The sequence below is a fragment of the Mesocricetus auratus genome, unplaced genomic scaffold, assembly GCF_017639785.1.
Source record: "Mesocricetus auratus isolate SY011 unplaced genomic scaffold, BCM_Maur_2.0 Super-Scaffold_100037, whole genome shotgun sequence".
Lineage (NCBI taxonomy): Eukaryota > Metazoa > Chordata > Mammalia > Rodentia > Cricetidae > Mesocricetus > Mesocricetus auratus.
Window position 1 is genome coordinate 13,605,087 of NW_024429215.1, and position 20,636 is coordinate 13,625,722.

The window sequence follows — 20,636 nt, forward strand, 5'->3', positions numbered from 1 at the left end:
GTAAGATATCATACTTTGTGTGTACATGTCAATTTTTCATCGCTTTGTAAATTTGACAGAAATTCAATTTTCATCTTTCACCACACAGTCACATCTCTTTCCTCACATAAATCTTTCTTACATACATGTCTCTCTTCTATAGAGGTATATTTGTTACATCTCTCTACCTACTTAGATACATCACTTCACACTTTTCTTGCCCTTCTTCTTAAGTCTTGCACACATCACTCTTCTCTCAGACTTTGCCTAAATACACTGTTTCATCCCTTGTAAAACACTACTCATCCCTTTCTCAGGCCTCAGTGCATATATATGTTCATTTCTTAGTACACATCTCCTGTTGTTTCTTGCATTAATCTCTGTCAACAAGTAGGTTTTTCTCTCCACTTCTCTCCCTTCTTCCTAGATACTCATCTCCATACATAGGAAAAACTCTGGAGGGCATGTAGTAATATTTTCAGGGTCATAAATCATTTCTTCAGTAAACAATAAGACAGGATCATGAAAAAAAATCATGAAAATGTCCCAGACTTGGAATGTCACAGTGACCAGCCAATGAGCAACCTTGCATTCAGCCCTAAGAAACAAGTGTTCCCATAAAGAGAGTGATATTCAAATTCAGGACTTGATTATTGAGTGTTTGCTCGCTCTCATAACCCTCAAGGAATTAAGGGTTACTAACTCAGATAGACTAGTGAAAGTCCACTGACTGTATACCCACTTTAATGTCTGTGCTGCTGGAGGCTTGTTCTCATGACAGCAATAATTTGCTATATGGTTGCTCAATTATTTGGAGCCCACAGCTGTCCATCTGTCCCTCAATCTTTATACTTTTGGCTCATCATGCTCCCATTTTAATCAATACATACAAAATATTTTCCCAAAAACCTTAATTTTTGTTTGCTCTATTGAGTCTGTCTTAATCTGTATGTCACGGTACCTGGAATCCAAGATCATTTGTATTCCTCAGCTTTTAAAATTGTTCTTAATTATGAATCTTATTTAGAATGGGACATTCCTCCCTCTCTGCAAGTGGGTTCCAGGATTTCAGTTCATCATTTAACTAAGGGTATCTGCATGTGCTTCCATCAGCCACTTGATGAAGGCTCTAGGATGTCATATAAGGATGTTATCAATCTCATTATAGGGGAATTGCATTGTCCTTAACTGATGCTCTTATTTGGAATGTTTATGCTAAACAATGAGAAAGTATGGAAGATTATGTATTTCCCTTAATAGAACTTATTAGGAAGGCTGTCTTATCATATGCCTTAAAATGACTACTTTGGGAAGTTTGAAGCCAGTCTTAGTATAGGTAGACCAAGATTTTTTTTGTAAAAAAGGAGGATGAGAGATACCATTAAAGAGGGAGTCACTCTAGGTTTCAGGGGAGATCTGGCACTAGTGTGATGTCCAGAGATCTACAAGGATGACACCAACTGGCAAACTAAGCAGTAGGGGAGAGACTACCTTAAATGCCCCTCCCTGATAATGATTTTGACAACTATCTTATATACCATCCTCGAACCTCCATCCAGTGACAGAAGGAAGCAAAGGCAGAAACTCTCAGCTAAACATAGAACTGAACTCCTGGAGACCAGTGACAGAGAGGGAGGAGTGATGAGCAAAGGGGTCAGGCCTGGACTGATGAAACCCAGAGAAACAGCTTACTTGAACAATGGGGGGATAATGGACCCCAGACTTAATCCTGAGAGGCCAGCATGGGATTGATCCAGACTCCCTCAATTTAGGTGTCAGTGAGGAGAGCTAGGCAATCTATTGGGCTTTGGGTAGTAGATTAGTATTTATCCCTGTCACACAAAGGGACTTTGGGTGTCCATCCCGAAATGAGGGATGCTCTGTCAATCTGGACTCTTGTAGGTGAGCCTGGGTCCTCCCAGGAATGTTTAGATGAGTGTATGCCTCTGCTTCCTTGTGTCACTGGGTGGAGGTTCTATGATGGTATGTAGGACAGTTGTCAGAATCATTATTAGGGAGGGGCATTTAATGTAGTCTTTCCACTACTGATTAGTTTGCCAGTTGCTGTCATCCTTGTAGATCTCTGGAGTATTCACTAGTGTGAGATCTCCCCTCAAAGCAAGAATGGTTCCCTATATTTTTGTATCTCCTTTCCTATCTCCCTTCCTCATCTCTCCCTCTCTTTTTCCTTGCTTCATTTCTTCTCTCCCACACTGTGCTCCCAATCTGCTCAGAAGATCTTGATTCATTCCAACTTCTCTGGGGATCTCTCTACATTTCTCTGGCTGATGTGGAACTAAATACTTAGACTACCCTGGTGTTAAACTCACAGACCTGCCAGCATTTTGCCTGAATGCTTGGATTAAACACATTTGCCACCATAATAATTCTATAGCTGGTTCATCCATGACTTGCTGTGTTCAATTATTATAATACTGCTTACATCCATTTTCTTACAAGCATCATAGTTTTCTCCTGTTAAAGGTTGAAAGGAAATCTATGAGGTATATAAAAAACACTTTTTGTTGGATATTTTTCTGGCTTCTTTTCAGGCTTCTAACAGCCATGTCAAAGGAATTTGAAAATGTTTGCACTTTATGGAGGTAAATCATGTCTGATGTTGGAACCCAGAACAAGTGAGTATGCTATTTTCATTTTATTAAACTACAATAATTAGTAGCCATATTCTAAGTATCTATGCTTACACCCACAGAACAGTGTAGGCCTCAACCTTCATCATAAAACTATGGTTTTCAATCCATGAGGAAAAATATAGCAAAATTAAACATGACAAATCTCCATAAAGTATTAATTGTGTGTCAGCTAGTGCTACCTGATACAACTATACACTCCAAATTCATCTACAGTATGGGATCAGAATAGAATAGACATTTAAATATTTCAAGAAAGAAACACAAAGTTTGATGTGAGATTTTTATCTTCTAGAAATGTTGCTTCTGAAACAAGGCTTGAACAAGGATGATACTGCTAGACATGATAACATGGGAAGGGAGAAACTTATGATTTGTTAACTATTGAATACTTTAAAATGACTTGCTTTCAAATAAAGGAAACGCAAATATGGAAGGAACTAACATATGAGGGAAGAACGAACTCAGTCACAGAAAATTGCTCATTGCATTTTCCTTCATTCTTATGTTCTCTTCTTTCACTGTTTTTCCTTTCTCTGTTTCTCCTTAATTCTTGTGGGTATAGGTATATATACATTTACAAGAGTAATTCAGTATGATTCTTGAGTTTTTCAGCATCAGCAATGCAAATAAGGTTTACACACAGAGTAGTGAACTAAAACTGCTAGGAGAAATACTTAGCTTCCATTGATTAGGGTTATAAGTCAATGAGTGTCTGATCTTAATTTGTACAAGAAACAAAACCTACCTAGCACCTTCCAGTGATATAGTCTCAGTGGTAGCACAGGCCTTCAAGAAAGTTTTACTTTTCCCTGAACATGAGCAAATGGGCTGTTTGCCTTTGCTTTATCTTCTCAGGAGAAACACAGGGGAGCAATAAATCTCTGAGCTAAAATCTTGAGTTAATAAAAGAGGAAGTTTCATAATTTTTTAGTGCAGGGTTAGTTTAGATTATTTCTTTTCTATCTCCTAGTGAAGTAAAAAGCAGGCATGTGTATTTTTTCCTGTCCATCTAGACAGTTATAAAACAGCAATTTTGGGTTCATAGTAATTCTATGTCCTTGGATATCTGCGGAAGTCTTATATGAAATGCTTTAGCCTGGGTCCTAAACACTAACCAAATGCCTGTCAATATAGATATTTGCAGGGAAACAGATATCTTCAATTATATAGGAGTGTGGAAAACAGGTTTCATACATCACTAAGGAATGTAATCAATAAACTAGGATCTGATAATTGAGAACAGATTTTACATATATCAAGGTTGTGTAGTCAGTAAACTCCAAATGCATGGGAAAACTTATTCCCAATAAAGGATCATATAGCGCTAATTTGTGGGAAGTAAATCCCAAGTTTATTGCAGAAAGGAGTAAGCTATGGGAAAAAACCTCAGCACGAAAAAGCCAATTCATTCACAAGAGAGTAATGCCAAATACAACATTTTACTGATTTAATCCATAGAAGAATCCTTATTTCTTCTCAGTTGTTTCATGTTATCGTAGTTGTATAATTAATGTGTGACTTTGCAGTGTGTAGCAGTTAAACATAGGCAAAAGTCTTCAAGCACCTTGGCCAGTCTTTGAATTCTACATGCTAAAGTAATTCCAAATCTTGGACTTAGTTCACTATTTGCAGCATATGTAATGAGATGTAAAACTCTTAGTTCCATATAAGCTTGAAGCCATGAAAATAAAGGCCTAAAATTCTGAAACTGTAAGCATGTACCAATGAAATGTTTTTATTTATAAGAATTGTCATGGTCATGGTGAGTCTTCACAGCAACAGAATCCAAGACAAAGACAGGAGTTAATCTTAGAAATGGAAGTATTGTACTAGGTTAATATTTGTTCTACTGAAGCAGATGAAACCAGTTTTGCACAACATTGGTATTTATATTCAGCGGTATTACAAAGCTACAATGTTCTTGGTTTATCTACAAACAAGCCCAAGCTTGGTATTTTAATTCTCTTTTTTCTTTTTGTTCATTTTATTGTCTTTTCTTTTAGTTAGCATAAAATTAAATGTTTCTTTAAGAATATTTCATATTTAATTTTGGTTGACCCACTCCTTCATCTCCCCATTTCTCCACTCCTATTCGAGCTTATCTTTTGCATGCTCAATATTTTCCTTCTATTCTCCTACGTTGTTTTCTCCTTCCATAGTCTTGCTCATGGAAACTCTTTTTAACTCTCTCATGGGTCACATTCTAGTTACCTGGGCTCAATATGTATTCATCCTACTTAAAGACATGAATCTAACTCTCGTAACTATTAAAACTCTTTGACACAGAATGAAATCTGGTGATGTTTCTGGGACTGTTTTATCTCACTTAGTAGAAGACTTTGTATATTCTGCTGTAGCCATTCCCTAGGATGTGCTACAGTGCCAGTACATGTAGATGGGGACACTCCTAGTATCTGGTAGTTCCTAAGGTCAGAGTTCATATCTCCACTTTGTTTAGAACTATTCAGACCCCAAGATATATAATCCAGTTTGACCCAGTTCTTGATTGTTCAGGTGGCTGTCATTGCATTGCTGGATTTTTCCTAGAATTGCATGGTTGAAAATGATAATGATTCATAGCTGCTTCTGACTACTACATCAAAAAGATCTCATCTCCTTAAGAGGATTTCAAACAACTTCCTCTAATGGAATAGAGTATGGGGTGTTGTGACTTTACTCTGACTTCACTGCATTGGTGGACTGTTTAACCCACTGTCGTTTTTTCTATCATTTCCGGTCTAATCCAATGAAGTGGTGCATGATTATCCCAGACACAATTTCAACTGAGAAAAAGAACACATCACTCCAGTACTTGTCATTTATCAGACAATGTATTTCTCCATGCCTTTTATGGCAGCATTTTCTGCCTTACTCTATTCTGCTGTATATTCTGTGAGGTTTCATCATTCCAGATTTCTCTTTCTATCTCACAGGCCTGATATGGTGTGCACATGTGTGTGTGTGTGTGTGTGTGTGTGTGTGTCTATGTATTATGATTTTCATGAATCCATGTCTTATAATGATGGAAGTTGTCAGTTAAAGCATCACTATCATTCATTTTTTGTTTTTAATAACTTTTCCTGATCTAGTCTGTTGTAGGGTAAAGTACAAAAGACTACTCAACATGACCAAAGGTGATATTGTGAGGTTGTATTCAGTGGATTTGGTTACTACTTGGAAGAAAACACTTCTAACAGTGCAGACAACAATTCTTACAGAGAGCTTTTAAAGGCAATCCTACTACTGCATGTGTTTCCTGATTTGAAGTTGTCACATGTGGATGTGCATTAATGCAATCAAAAACTTTAAAAAGAAGCTAAAAATATGCATTTATTTGGGGCATGTTCTCTCCCCATTAGTAAAGGTTTTGGCATTTTTCCTAGAGAAATTTCCTGAAGGAAATACGTAAAGGAGAGTTAGTTTCAGATTAAACCAAAGATGGTTACATGTGAGCCAAGATGAAGGAACATTTGTCATGAAAAAGACCAAAGTTATACTCTGAGCATTATAATAAAATTGTCACTTTGTATTTGTAATTTTAGTTAAGATATAAAATTATTAATATATTTAGTTTTTGTCAACATTTTTAAGGTGTTGTCTTTCCCCACACCTTGACTAGAAAATGTCAATAAATTCTGAAAATCATGCATTGTGTTTGTTCTATTGGCTCTAACATTTCATTGGTTTTCATGGGCCAATAGAACATCATTGTGAATATTTTGTTTTCTAGGAAACATGATGACTCTCCTTCCATCTTGTGTACATTCTGAGGTATTGCTCATTCTCACAATAACATATACGGAGCCTACCTCATTCTGTCAAACTTTAGGATAAGCTCTTTTTAATGGTTGGGGTTGGTCTTGAACACCTGAGCTTTTTGAGACCTTCTATTAAATCTCGTGTTTCAGTCTTTCAGTAGGCCTATCAGTTAAATGCTTCGTCATTAAACAAAGGCCGAAAATATTTGCTGTATTTTTTATTTTGAACAGAAGAATAGTGTATCCATATTCTGATTGAAATTATGCCAAATGGTAGAATGGATTCTTGGAATCTGGCATTCAGCTTTTTGTACTTACTACAAACTACAGCTGGAATTCTGGGAAATTTCTATCTAATTTTCTACTATCTAGTCCTTTACTGCAGAGAAAACAAACTAAAGTCCACTGATTTGATTCTCATGCACCTAGTGGCAGCCAATGCCTTGATCATTCTTTCTGCAGGAGTGCCACAAACAATTGCAGTTTGGGGATTTAAGAAGTTCCTGAATGATTTTGGATGCAAGTTCTTGTTATACATTGAAACATTTAGTAGGAGTGTGTCCATTGGCACCACATGCTTCTTGAGTGTCTTCCAGTCTTTGACCATTAGTCCCAGGAAATCATGTTGGAAGGATCATAAAGTCAAAGTTGAGAAGAACATTGGTTGCCACATCTCCCTCATTTGTATCCTCTACATAATGATAAATTTTATTTCTTTTGCATACACATTTGTCAACAGGGATAGCACAAATATGTCAAGAAGATGAGATACTGGATACTGCTCCATTGTTGAGTGGAATGAAATTGGCTCTTCACTCTATGCATCATTGGTGGTTTTCCCTAAAATCTTTTTTTCTGTTCTCATGGCTGGTCCAGTGCTTCCATGATTGTCATACTGTATAGACACAAGCAGAGGATTCAACACATACAAAGGAATAATGGTCCCAGCAGAAACTCCGCTGAATCCATAGTCACCCAGAGCATTCTGATCCTTGTTTCTACATTTCTGGCATTTTATACCCTCTCCTCCATATTAAGAAGCTATGTTACTCTTTTATATAATCATAATTGGTGGCTGGTGAACATCGATTGTCTCATATCTCTCTGTTTTCCATCGTTTGTTCCCATTGTTCTCATGAATCACTACTCTAAATCATCTAAGATTTGTTTGGTTTGGATAAGGACACACACAATTTAATCACATTTTAAGTATGAAAGTGCTAAGTTTTGCTTGGTGTGCAGTTGTTTGCTCATCAGTCACTCTTAATAAAGAATGTTAAGTATGTGGCACATTGCTTTTTTAAGATCAGCAGAAATGAACATGATCATTTTGTCAGCTGGTTGAATCAGCAGCCTACATGATCAAATCCTATTGTTTGGGGCCAATTGTATGATTCAGCTTGAAGCTGTGGATTCTCCCCTTTGCCCATCTGATGTGCAAATTATCCAGCAAAATGCTGTAATTGAAAATGCAATTCTTGTGGCCTTCATTCTGTCAGATGATCTTGGCTGATTGGTGATTTAACAGGCAGTTCTGAGTATCAAATTCTGACTGCATGAAAACTGAACAAGTGCCTGACAATGAACTTGTGTACCATCACAATTACTCTTGCCTGCCCCATACTAGAAAAAACTGTATTAATTTATTTCACCTATTACAAATATTGTTTCAAAATGAGAGATTGTTGTGGTGTAATTCTGAACTTGGTTTGCCATTATTTAATAATAATTTTAGCTTCATGAGAAACATTGACTTGTATATGTTCTTTGCTGATGTTCTGTAATTATTTGGTATTTGGCTTGGCTTCAATGTTACTGGTAAAAAAACCATAAAATATAATTGCTGGTGACAATGTAAAAATTTAAGCAAGGCTGCATGTCTTTGCCAGGACTATTTGAATACATTTAAGTTTAGTGAAATGTACATTAGTTTGGGCCTGTTCACATATTAACATGACTCACTATGTCATTATTGCTCTTTAATGGTTTTATTTGTCAGTTCCTTAAAGTGAACTGTTATTTGGTTTAAAGTGAAGCAGAATCACAATCTTTACAAAGGCACAATGTTGGTTCCACGTATAATGAGCATTAAATATAATGCATTATAAAGTTAAACTCGCTCAAAGAAATGACATTGTTATATTACATGCCAGAAAATCTTTATTTTCCTTTTTTAAAAATATATTATTGAACACAGATTTTACTCTTGTACAATGAAGCCTGATGACACTATCCTCTCTCTAAACTTCACCTCCCATTCATGCAGGTCCACTCCCTTTTTGTAATTAGGAAGGAACAGTCCTCTTTGACAGGACAAGAACACCTAACAACATAAAACATAGTAAACTAAATCTATCATATGAAAGTTGGACAATGGCAACCAACAAAAGGAAACAGCATAAGAATCTGAGACCATCTCATATACAGGTCTTGAATCCCATAAAATTATTTAACTGAAAGTTATACCATTTTGTTTCAGTCTCACTGAATTTACATGAGATTTGCTTATTTGATTTAGAGGGAATTGTTCTCCTCGTGTCTCCCATCCCCTCTGCATTTTATTCGCATGCTGTTTCATCTTCCATGGGATTCCCTATTCTCTGACCAGTAGGATCAAAAGAGAAAATCTGTTTGCCAGCCCTGATGTCAGAAAGTATTTCAATAAAGTCCTCCATTATAAATTCCTTGGAGGGTCTAGGGATTAAGAGATCACATCTCAGCATCATAAAGGATGCATTTTATAAAAACAACAGTCAAGGGTTATGACACAAAGATTTATATAGAATAGGCACACCATTATTAATCACCTCCAGATATGTTTAACCTTCAAAACAGTTTTTTATACAGTAGCATAATTGAGTACTGACCTGCAAACACAATGCATTTCCATTTAAGTCATATTTATAAAAGGACCATTCTGCAGGTTAGAGATAATGAGCAGAATAAAACTAAGAGAACAGTGGACATGAGTTGAAGAATTAGTTCTCAATGAAGATGACAGAGACTCTCAGGTGACAACAGTATGTATTAGTTTCAAGAGGAGTTGTAAATCACTATCGTTGACCCACAATGCACTGAGAGTAGAATGGAGAGTACAGAGGCATAGAACAAGAGGATGGAAGAAACGGATAATTGACAGTATTCTGAATGTGAGAAAGGTCATGGTTATGGAGTTAAAACTTGGGAAACCCTGATTCAACTGAAGAGTTTGCTTTCTGTAAACACAATGAAGTAGAAATTGTGATGAATGCTGATGTGTAGTGAATTTCTAAAAGTCATAGTGTTAGAAAGATGGTGATATACACAGTGGTCTCCCAATGACACATGAAGTTTCTGAATGCCTTTCTTACCCCAGATATCAGCCTATTGTACAAAGCATTCATAATGCCTCAGAGAATATATGACACAAGTAACACTTGCTCTGATTCCAGGGCCCACGCATTCCCAGTTTGATGCAGAGTAATAGATTTAAACAATTCTTGGTGTCTTCTAGGTGTTGAGATGTTGGGTTTAGACCTATGTGTTGTAAGGTCTGAGAGTGTCCTTGCAAGGATCCATACATGATGAGACTCCTTTGTGTGTGTGTGTGTGTGTGTGTGTGTGTGTTGTGTGTGTGTGTGTTTGTATGTGTGTGTGTGTGTGTGTGTAATTTCTATGCTATAATGAATATTTAACACCAGAAGTATGCCTTGCTATGCTGAGATCTCCTTCTATGGGAAAGAGTGACTGAAAAGTCCACGTAGTCAGAAGCTGTAAATGCATCACTGTGTTGTGTTCATTTTACCAAAATCTATTTAAAGATTCAATATAACCCAAACTAAACCCTCCATCTCATTGCTTATAGGAATAGAAAACAAAAAACTTACATTCATATGGAACGACAACATACCTACACAGAAAAAGCAATCCTGAGCATGAAATAATAATTGTGGAGTAATTATCATCCCATATCTTAAGAAATATTACAGAGATGCCGGGCGGTGGTGGTGCATGCCTTTAATCCCAGCACTCGGGAGTCAGAGGCAGACAGATCTCTGTGAGTTCAAGGCCGGGCTGGAAGACTGCCTCCAAAACAATACAGAGAAACCCTGTCTCGCAAAAAACAAAAAAAAGAAATATTACAAAGACAATAAAATACAATATGTTATGGTCATAAATATATGCATGTAAACCAAGGGGAACAATTGAAGACTAAAAAAGGAGGAAATGTTTTTCAGGCTTTTAATATAAAACAGTATGCCAAAAGCATATAGTGGAGAAATGAAATCATCTTCAACAAATGCTGTTTGGAAAATGGAATTTCCTCATGTAAAGAATGAAATGAGATGTGTACCTATCACTTTCCACAGAAACTAACTCCAAGTGAATGAAATATTTTAATGTGAAACCGGAAACAATGAAACGCGAGGTGAAAATATAGGCAGGACACTGCATGATATAGATGTCAAAAAGAACTTTCTGAATCAAACACCATTGCCTCAAGACAGAAGGAAGATAATGCATTTTATTTATTACATTAGTGTTTTACTAATTATATATATATACATAAATACATATATGTATATATAACACTCACAGTCAAATACATACACAAAAACACACATATATATTTGTATATGATGTATATTTTTATGTTCAAGCTGTTACTGTCTGTCTTATTGTTGGTTTGCTGCCTGCATAAACCAAAATTTCCTTCACCACCCAATGGTTCTTCAGCTTAATGCTATTTGCAGAAAAGCACCTCACCAAGAATCCTCCAGTGATTTAATGCAATTCTCTAATTTCTGAGTCACCATTCTCAGAGAATGACTAGTTACTACATCCTCATTCTGTCCAATTTGACAAAAACATTGTTAGATTGCCACAGCACATATTGAGTACAACAATTTAATAAACCAAAACTGTTAAACATATATATATTCTAATGCATATTTATATGCTTTGATTGTGATAAGTAATATATATCATTTCATATATAACAATATATCAAATTACAGTGAGTTTTAAACCCATTAGTTTCATGATCAATCTAAACACGAAGGCTCTGTGAGATTTTAATTGCAGTGATAACATTTCATGCACACATATGCTCTACTGATAAAGAGTTGACCTTAGGACCTAATGTGTATAGAAGGGAGACAGTTTCATCATTACAACCAGGGATACACTTGCAAGAGCCTGAGTGGAATAAGGAAGGAACTTAGAGGACCTCCAGCTTCTGATGCTGAGAATTCAACACTCAGCACCATAAGAGGCAATGTGAATCAGTCCCAAGGTCATTCTCTAATTAATTCTGAATTTATTGGCATACCCTGTGTTCTTCATGGGCAAAATTGCTTGATCCAGGCTCCCATTTTCTTTGTCTCATTGTATCACAGACTGCTGTTTTTTATCAATTCCTTCATTTGTCCTTTAAGGACACTATAAATTAGATTCTGTTATACTTAATAAACTTGTCTGTCATGAGACACAGCTTCAGTAAAATTACATGATACCAAACTTTATCCTGTGCTCCTTTTCTTTCTTATTTTCTGAAAAAAACATGGCCATCTCTCTCTCTCTCTCTCAAGACTCTGAAACTGAAGAAAAACTTGCTGGTGCAGGCAACATATGCACACACAGGTAATTTCACACATGGAGAAAAACAAAAACCGGCAAGAAGTATGAAACATACACATCAATCATTTTTAAACAACTATGTGCAATTGTTATACCATTATGTATACTGGGATTCTTTACTAATGTATTATTTTTTGGGAGCTTCTTACCTTCAGAGAGGGCGAGGTCTCTTTCATGGGATCAACAAAGTCTGTCACATCATTTGGGGTAGGACAGTACACCTCACATTTGCTCTCCAATCCTCCTTGTATCCCCTTAACATCATCCCTCCCTAATTTCCTGTCATTCTTTTTGATAACACACTAAGACTAATTAGTGCTTCTGAAACAAACATGAGTGTAGGATCATCCAGTGAGTGTGGGAAGTGTACCAGTCGCTAAAATCCTCCAAAAGAATGACTCATCCTTTCCACAGAAACTGTCAACTGCTAAAAAGATTATCACGGAGAGGTTGAGTCTGAAAAGACTCTGTTTGTATTTATGTGAGTACAGTTGGTATACATGCTGTCTGCAGTCTTAATACAATTACAAGGGAAGCGAGAGGAGAGCATTAGATGCCCTGAAACTAGAGTTACAGATAGTTGAAGACAGCATGAGAGTGCTGAAAATGGAAACTGGGTGCTCTACAAGAGCAATTGCTCTTAGGTAAACATATATCTGTCAAGTCCTATACATACTTCTTTAACATAATCTCCCTTTCTCTAAATTCATTAATTACCTCTAACTTTTTATCCAGAGGTGAAAACTTACCTCATTTCCCATTCTTGTTAACATATGAAATGATGCTGCCACTGTTGAGGTCTTGTTGGGAAAACAATATTCTGGAAATTTATGATTAAACTTAAGTCCAGGTCAATCCAGGCCTGGTACTGTAATCTTAGCCTATTCTGTGTGGATGATGATACCATATATCTAGAAGGGAATCTTCCACTTCTGCCTTCCTATACCAATATAACTTATAACCACATTCTATCTACTTACTCTGATGCCCACAGGGAAGATTAGATCTCTCCCCTCATCTGAAAAAAGCTTCTTTTCTTTTTATAGCAGATAAAGACATTTGCAGAATACCACACATGGTCAAAATGCAATACAGACCTGAGTGTAGGCTTCCCAGACACAGGTGATACATCTATAACACAAATCCTACAACTAAAGCTCAGAAAAATAATATGGGAGACAGAATGCAATGTAATAAAGAACAGAGGAGCAGGACATCTTCTGAGAGCATAGGTCCTGTCTATATAAGAAGGAAGTAGAGCATATGGATCCTTTTCCACCTTCCTGAACGTTTCCTTTTCTGCACACACATTTAAATCCATTTGTAACAGTTAACGGCCATGATGTGCATATGAAAGAAAACACATTATTTTTTCAGCTCCATACATTTTCCAACAAATTCTATATTTTGCTACCTCCACACAGCTGAATAAATTTACACACACACAAACACAAACATAATATGTTGCTGGCAAAGATGGAATCTCATAAAATCTCTTAATTGGTAGGAGTCATACAGTCTCACTGTTGTCAAATCTTTATTGGTATTGATCTCATTGGAAAGTTCTGATAACAATTTTAACAGTTTTATCCACCTTTAAGTATTTAACTGATGAAAGTTGAAATTCACTTTTGTTAGTCTATAGGCTTGATAAAATGATAAAATGGAATAAAAACAGTAGAGGCAGTGGAAACATTAGGACTCTCATTGAATTCTAACATTTGTTATTTGATATTAGCAAGTAATCAGAGCCTGGAAACTGAGTTGTAGTATGTGATGAAAAGACAGCAGCATAATTCTGGAAAACATGCAGCTGTTGCTACCCTGCATGGCCCAGCAACCTTGTGATTCCATTGGCAAAGTTTAAGCACTTGGTTAAGAAGCCAGGTATATTATAAAAGAGCACAAAACTTCTCACCAGGACAAGGATGGTTTTAGTGGCTCTGATCTCACGAAAGAACTAAAGCACTAAAATTGCAAATGTTTTGGACCCTCTGATTGTGCTTCAGAAGAAAAGCACCAGGTAATCACTGACCCATGTCATGATCCCCAAACAAATGATAGCTGATGAGTTAAATAGAATTGCATGTAATGCAGACATTTGATTTTGAGATTTGGTCCGAGGACACTATAGAAAATCTCTAAACCCAGTGCAGGTTTTTCCATTGCACATGTCTGTAATAAGCATAGGAATGAAGCCTTTTATCACCAGTTGAAAAAACCAGCACAGGCTGGAATAAAGTTAAATGTCATGAGGAGTCAAATGGTCCTACTCTGGAAACTCTATGAAAATAAAATAAAAGCTTACATACAATGAAATTGAGAGAATGTGTCTAACCAAAAGCAACCAATGTCTGTGGAATTCCTTTATGAACCAGATCTATGAAGTCAGTTGTTTGAAAATTAGCTGTGTAGACCTGACTCTGATCCTAGAAAATTCATCAATGCTAAAACAGCAAAGTATGGTTGAATTACCCAGCTTTCCCAGTGCAGTCTGGGACAGGAAGAATAACCCCTTGGCCAGGTCTGAGAATGACATTCTGTTTATTTCTGTGCCTGCCACTGAATGTGAGATCCAGACAAATTTTATACACATGATGGATTACTGACTCCAGGCCATGCTAAATATTATTCCTACCAGCAAAAAGTGCATTGCATTCTTTTTTAGTTTTTTTTACGAGACAGTGTTTCTCTGTATTGTTTTAGAGGCTGTTGGTCCAGGCTGGCCTCAAACACACAGAGATCCGCCTGCCTCTGCCTCCCCAGTGCTGGGATTAAAGTCGTGGGCCATCACCGCCCGGCAAGTGCGTTGCATTCTTGAGGAATTAGAATGTCTTTCATTTTCACAAGCAGTTTAATCAGTCTGAAAGTTTCCTGGCTGTGGTAAAGTTCATCTATATAGCGTCCTTCACTTTGAGTTGGCATGTTGTACAGTGCCCCATAATCAATATGCACTTCAAATTTATTGCAGCTTTGCTGCAGAGGTTCCACTGTGAGATGTTTTAAACTCTTCTCTATATTTTAGAAACAGATAAGGACAGACAAATTAAAAGAGAGTAGAGGAGAGGAGAAGAGAGAGAGAGAGAAGAATGAGTGGGAGAGAGAAAGCATACAGGAAAATAGGAGACAGATCTGACTTACAACCATGAAATCCCCTCAAGCTTGAAGGTAGGTAATTTCCCCAGTACCCAACATGCTAAGCCTCAGATTCACAAGACACCATCCATTGTAAGACAGACACCTAGCAGGGCTGAGTACATATGGGGCAAATAAGATTATGATCATTGGAATTCATGGAACACTGCTCTATATCACCTGTTAAAATAATTCTTATTTGAATATAAAAATAATTTGTTCATCTGACTGTTCTTTTCTTGGTTCCAACAACCAAGGGGTAACAGACAGTTCTATTGAATTCTGAAATATAAAATACAATTGCCCAAAGACAACACTTATTGTCATGTAAAGACAATTTTTACATAAATTTGAACTCAATAAGGTAAAAAGAGCATCAATATCAGAATTTAATGCCATGTGAGATTTTAATGTGGTATCATAATTCACAACCATAAAATGAACACTAATATAGTTTAGTTGTCTGAATATATTGGAAATTTAATTATATGTAAAAATTATACATCATATTAGATTTCATATTACACAGGACAAAATATGTGATCTGTCTGTACATATATTCAAGGAAGTACTTAGAGGAGACAATCTTATCTAACAATTAGAAACTTAAACAGCATTGCTGTGTACACTTAACTGCAGCTATGAAAATGGAAATTTGGAATACAGAGAGAAACCCCATTAGAATTACTTGCTATTGGTAACTACAGATGTCTGACTTTTCCACATGTCACATATAAACATGACATTAATTTCTCATTAGTATTACTTATATTTACAAAGGGAACATAGTCCTTAATTTCCACACTGCACTGATGTGTGCATTGGAAAACTAAAATCATTAACGTCTGGAAGCCAGAGTTACAAGTGGATCTTATACAGTAAAGAATGGGAGATAATAATCTCTAAAAAACTACTCCCATAGCTCACAATGACTGCCATACACTGCAGCATATCACCGAATAGAGCCTGAGATTTCTTCAAAGGAAAGGGAGAGGAGGTGAACCCATAAGCACTGTCAACATTTTTTTCTGGTACAAACCTACAGATATAACCATAGCACATAATTCCAAGAATTGCTGAGCAGGATTGAAAGGCCATCACACATGCAAGTTTCTTAAATCCTTATTATGTTAATGCATCAGATGTGATCAGTCTCTATGTGGGTATGTTTCTAGTGTTTGTTTCTCTAATGAATTAGAAAAGACCATTTCAGGGCTGCATTAATGCGTTTGCAGCAGACTGTCCTCAATTGTGCAGGTGGCAGGAAAGAAATTAAGACTTGCCTTTGAGTCAAGGGAAGAATAGAGGGGAGCAAGATAAGAGATAACATAATAGAGGGAGTCATTATAGGTTTAATGAGAAATCAGGAAATGGGGAAATGCCCAGGATCTACAAGAAAGACAGCCAATGACAATCTAAGCAACAGTGGAGAGGCTAACTTAAATGCCTTTCCCCGATAATGTGATTGATGACTACCTTATTTGCCATCCTAGAGCATTCATCCAGTAGCTGATGGAAGCAGAAGCATACACCCACAGCTAAACACTGAACTGAACTCCTGGAGTCTACTTGCAGTGAGGGAGGGGTGATGAGCAAAGGTGTCAAGACCAGGCTGGTTAAACACATAGAAACAGGTGAACTGAACAAGGGGGAGCTCATAAACCCCAGACTAATAGCTGGGAAAATAGCACAGAACTGATCCAGAAACCCATAACATGGGTGTCAGTGAGGAGGCCTCAGCAATCTCTGGGGCCTCTGGTAGATCAATATTTCTCCCTAGCATACGAATGGTCTTTAGGAACCCATTCCACCTAAAGGAACACTCTATCTGTGGGAACACCAGACCTTGAGCAGAGACCCACTTCCCCATGGCCTGGGAGTAGGCAGCTGTAAGACAATGTTTACTAAAAACATGTTTACTAAAAACAATACAATGCCTGGGGCAATAAGTTCCTGAAAAAGGCTGGTCCCTGGGAACTGCCCTGTCCTCGACCTTTTCCAAAGACTAACCGCACCTTCAGACCCACCCACATCCACCTCTGGTGTCAGGGTATATAATAACCAGCCAGTGTAGGAATAAAGGAGAGCCTTCTTCAGGAGCCTTCAGGTCTATGTGTTGTCAATCCCCGACATCCTCCGCACGTTCTCGGACACAGGCTGCCCAGCAGGTGTGACAATTGGAGGTCCTACCAAGATTGTGAAAGCGAGGTAAGTGGACAGGGTTAAGAAACTATGCAGAATAGTTCCAGGAAGCTAGAATCATTACAGTATCAACTAAAATGGTTACTTAAAAGACATGGGACTGCAGTCAAATCTAAAACCATAGAAGGCTTTCTAAAATCGATCGAACGAGTCAGTTCATGGTTCATTAATGGGGGGAGCTTAAATATTCCAGATTGGGAGGAGGTTCACCGTGATCTTCATAGACATTTATGGAAAGAGGGATCTGAGTCCTTGCCCCCTATCACATTCTCCTTATGGAGATTAGTGAGAGGAGCACTATTGATAGATAAAGTCCGTCACAGCCAGGTAGTTCAGGACACAAAAGAGGCCTTTTTAGAGTTACAAGAGATGGAGACTCAAGCCTCCTTGAGTTCAGGGGCAGAGAGTGAGGATGAAGAGACCCTGGCTGAAACTAGAAGCTCCATTGTTAGTGAGGATGAGGAGGAGTCTCTTAGGAACAACAACAAAAAAAACGGGTAGAGGTCTCCATGTAAAACCCAAAAAAAGGGCTCCAGTCAGAATCGGTTATGTCCTTCTCTATCAGACCTAGAAAAGGGAAGTAGCTCATCACAGTCTGAAAAGGAATGGTTACTTGCTGAGATCGTGGCCCTTAAAAAAGAACTAAAAAAGATTTGAATTAAGGAAAGACAGGACAGGGAGAGTAACCCTTCTCCATACTCTGAAAAAACGGACTCTTCCTATGACATAACCCAATCCTTCTCGGACCTGGAGGGAAGACCCAGAGGAGGGGTCCAATGCTGCCTGGTGGTGGCCCCAGTAATGGAAGTTCCAGATCCAAACAATTCTGGACAGGTCATTCGTCGTCATAACCCTTTAAATTTTAAGGATATGAAACAACTTAAAGAGGCAACCTTAAATTATGGAGCACAGGCTCCCTTTACACTTTCCTTAATGGAATCTTTTGCATCTTTTAACTTGACACCTAGTGATTGGCAGCAGCTTTGCTGAGCGACTTTATCATGGGGAGATTATCTGATTTGGAGAGGTGAGTTTCAGGAAGGATGCAGCCAGACAGCCCAAAGAAATGCACAGGTCGGACAGCCCCAGAGAAATGTGGAGATGCTAACCGAGAGTGGTCAATATGCCACCATTCAGCAACAAATGCAATATGACATCGCAGTCTATGCCCAAGTGGCAGCAGCAGCCCAAGGGGCTTGGAAAGCATTGCCTTCCAAGGAAGGAGGGGATCATCTGTCCAAAGCCCTTCAAGGACCCTTTTCCAGACTTCGTAGACCGTCTCAGTCAGGTAGCAGAAAGAATATTTGGGTGCATTGGGCCTGCGATGCCAGTCATCAAGCAAATGGCATTTGAAAAGGCAAATAAATATTGTAAGGAAGCCCTTCACCCCTATCGCAGTAAAAGTCTAAATGACTATATCCGGATTTGTAGGGACATCGATGGGAACTTCATCCAGGGCCAAGTATTAGCTGCTGCTATTCAGCCCCAAGTGGGGAAAGAAAGACCTACTCTGGGAGGGAGAAAAACATGTTTCAGCTGTGGTAGGGAGGGACACTTCTGTAGAGAGTGCCCTCAAAATAGTACTACGGGTCTCAAGAGAAGTGGTTTATGCTCCCGTTGCCAAAGGGGACATCAATGGGAAAATGACTGCTACTCTAAAACTGACCGGGAGGGATATTTCCTTCCTGCTAATAATAATCAGGGAAACAGGAGGATGGCCCCGCCCCAGGGCCCCAAAACCAATGTGTACAGGGCAATGACCCCTGCTCTGGGCTGTGGCAGGATTCATTTTCTCCCCCAGAGCAACCCCTTCATATCTCAGACCTCCATAGAGCCAACTCAGGGAGTGCAGGATTGGACCTCGGTCCCTCTGCCCGGGCAATCCTAACACCGGAAATGAGGATCCAGGCCCTCCCTACTGGGGTGCATGGGCCATTGGCCCCAGGCACGGTTGGACTACTCTTGGGATGGTCCAGTACTATTCTTCGAGGCATCCAGGTACACCCCGGTGTTATAAACCAGGATAGTGAGGGGGAGATAAAAAAATGACATCAGTGGGCAGTGGGGTTGTTGCCATTCCTGCAGGAGAACAGATTGCTCAGTTACTACTCCTCCCTACAGCTCCTTGTGAGGCTAGAAAAAATAAAGAGAAAAGTGGCAACCAAGGTATTGGAAGTACCGCCCCGGCAGCATTTTGGGGAGCCACTATGGAGAACTGCCCCCAGCTTACATTAAGGATAGAAGGAAAATCCTTTAGGGGCATCTTAGATTCTGGGGCAGATATTTTTGTCCTCTCAGATAAATTCTGGCCCCCTGCCTGGCCGAAAGAAGAAGGGACAGTGACCCTCCAGGGAATAGGACAGGCTGTGCCCCAAAAAAGCCTCAGAATCCTAAAGTGGCAAGACTCTGAGGGCCACACAGGGCTTTTCTAGCCATATGTTTTCCCTGGCCTCCCTATTAACCTCTGGGGATTGAACCTCATGCAAGAAATGGGAGTGGTCCTCACCACCCAGGCACCCAAGTCCAAAAGCAGGGGCCCCCAGATGATTCAAGGGAGGGGCTGGAGCCCGGGGAGGGAACTAGGTAAACTAGAACAGGGAGAGGTTTGCCCTGTGCGATCCCTCCCTTTGGAGACCAGGGCCCCAGGGCATAGGAAGTGTTTTGGTCATTTTTGATGAGGGTCACTGTTGTGCCGCCAGCCCCCATACCCATCACATGCCTATCAGATGATCCGGTATGGGTGGAACAGTGATCCTTACCAGTGGAGAAACTAAGGGCGGCTCACCAGCTAGTTCAAGAACAATTGGAGGCAGGTCATTTGGTTCTTTCCATGTCCCATTGGAATACCCCTTTATTTGAAATAAAATTCTTCAGGGAAATGGAGGTTACTACAAGACTTGAGGGCCGTGAATGTGACCATACAGCCATGGGGGCTCTGCAGCCTGGCTTGCCCGTGCCTGTGGCCATTCCTAGAGACTGGCATTTGATTGTCATTGATTTGAAGGATTGCTTATTTTCTATTACCTTGCATTCTCAAGATAGTCCTCGGTTTGTGTTTAGACTTCCTGCCCTTCGCTTCCAATGGGTGGTGCTCCCCCCAAGGGATGGCTAATAGTCCAACTATATGCCAGATTTATGTAGCGGCCTGTTTAGATCCCCTCAGATGTAAGTTCTCTGATCTTTACATTATCCACTACATGGATGATATTCTTTTGGCCACGGCCGAAGAAAGTGTTACATAGCCTTTGCAGAGCTACAGGAGCTTCTGGAGGCCCAAGGATTTATTTTG

The 20,636-nt window shown here is 38.8% G+C and overlaps 1 pseudogene; it reads left to right on the top strand.

Moving 5' to 3' along the window:
• Nucleotides 1-6,669: 6,669 nt before the first annotated feature.
• On the top strand, nt 6,670-7,589 carry LOC121135335 (annotated as a pseudogene).
• The last annotated feature ends 13,047 nt before the right edge of the window (nt 7,590-20,636 follow it).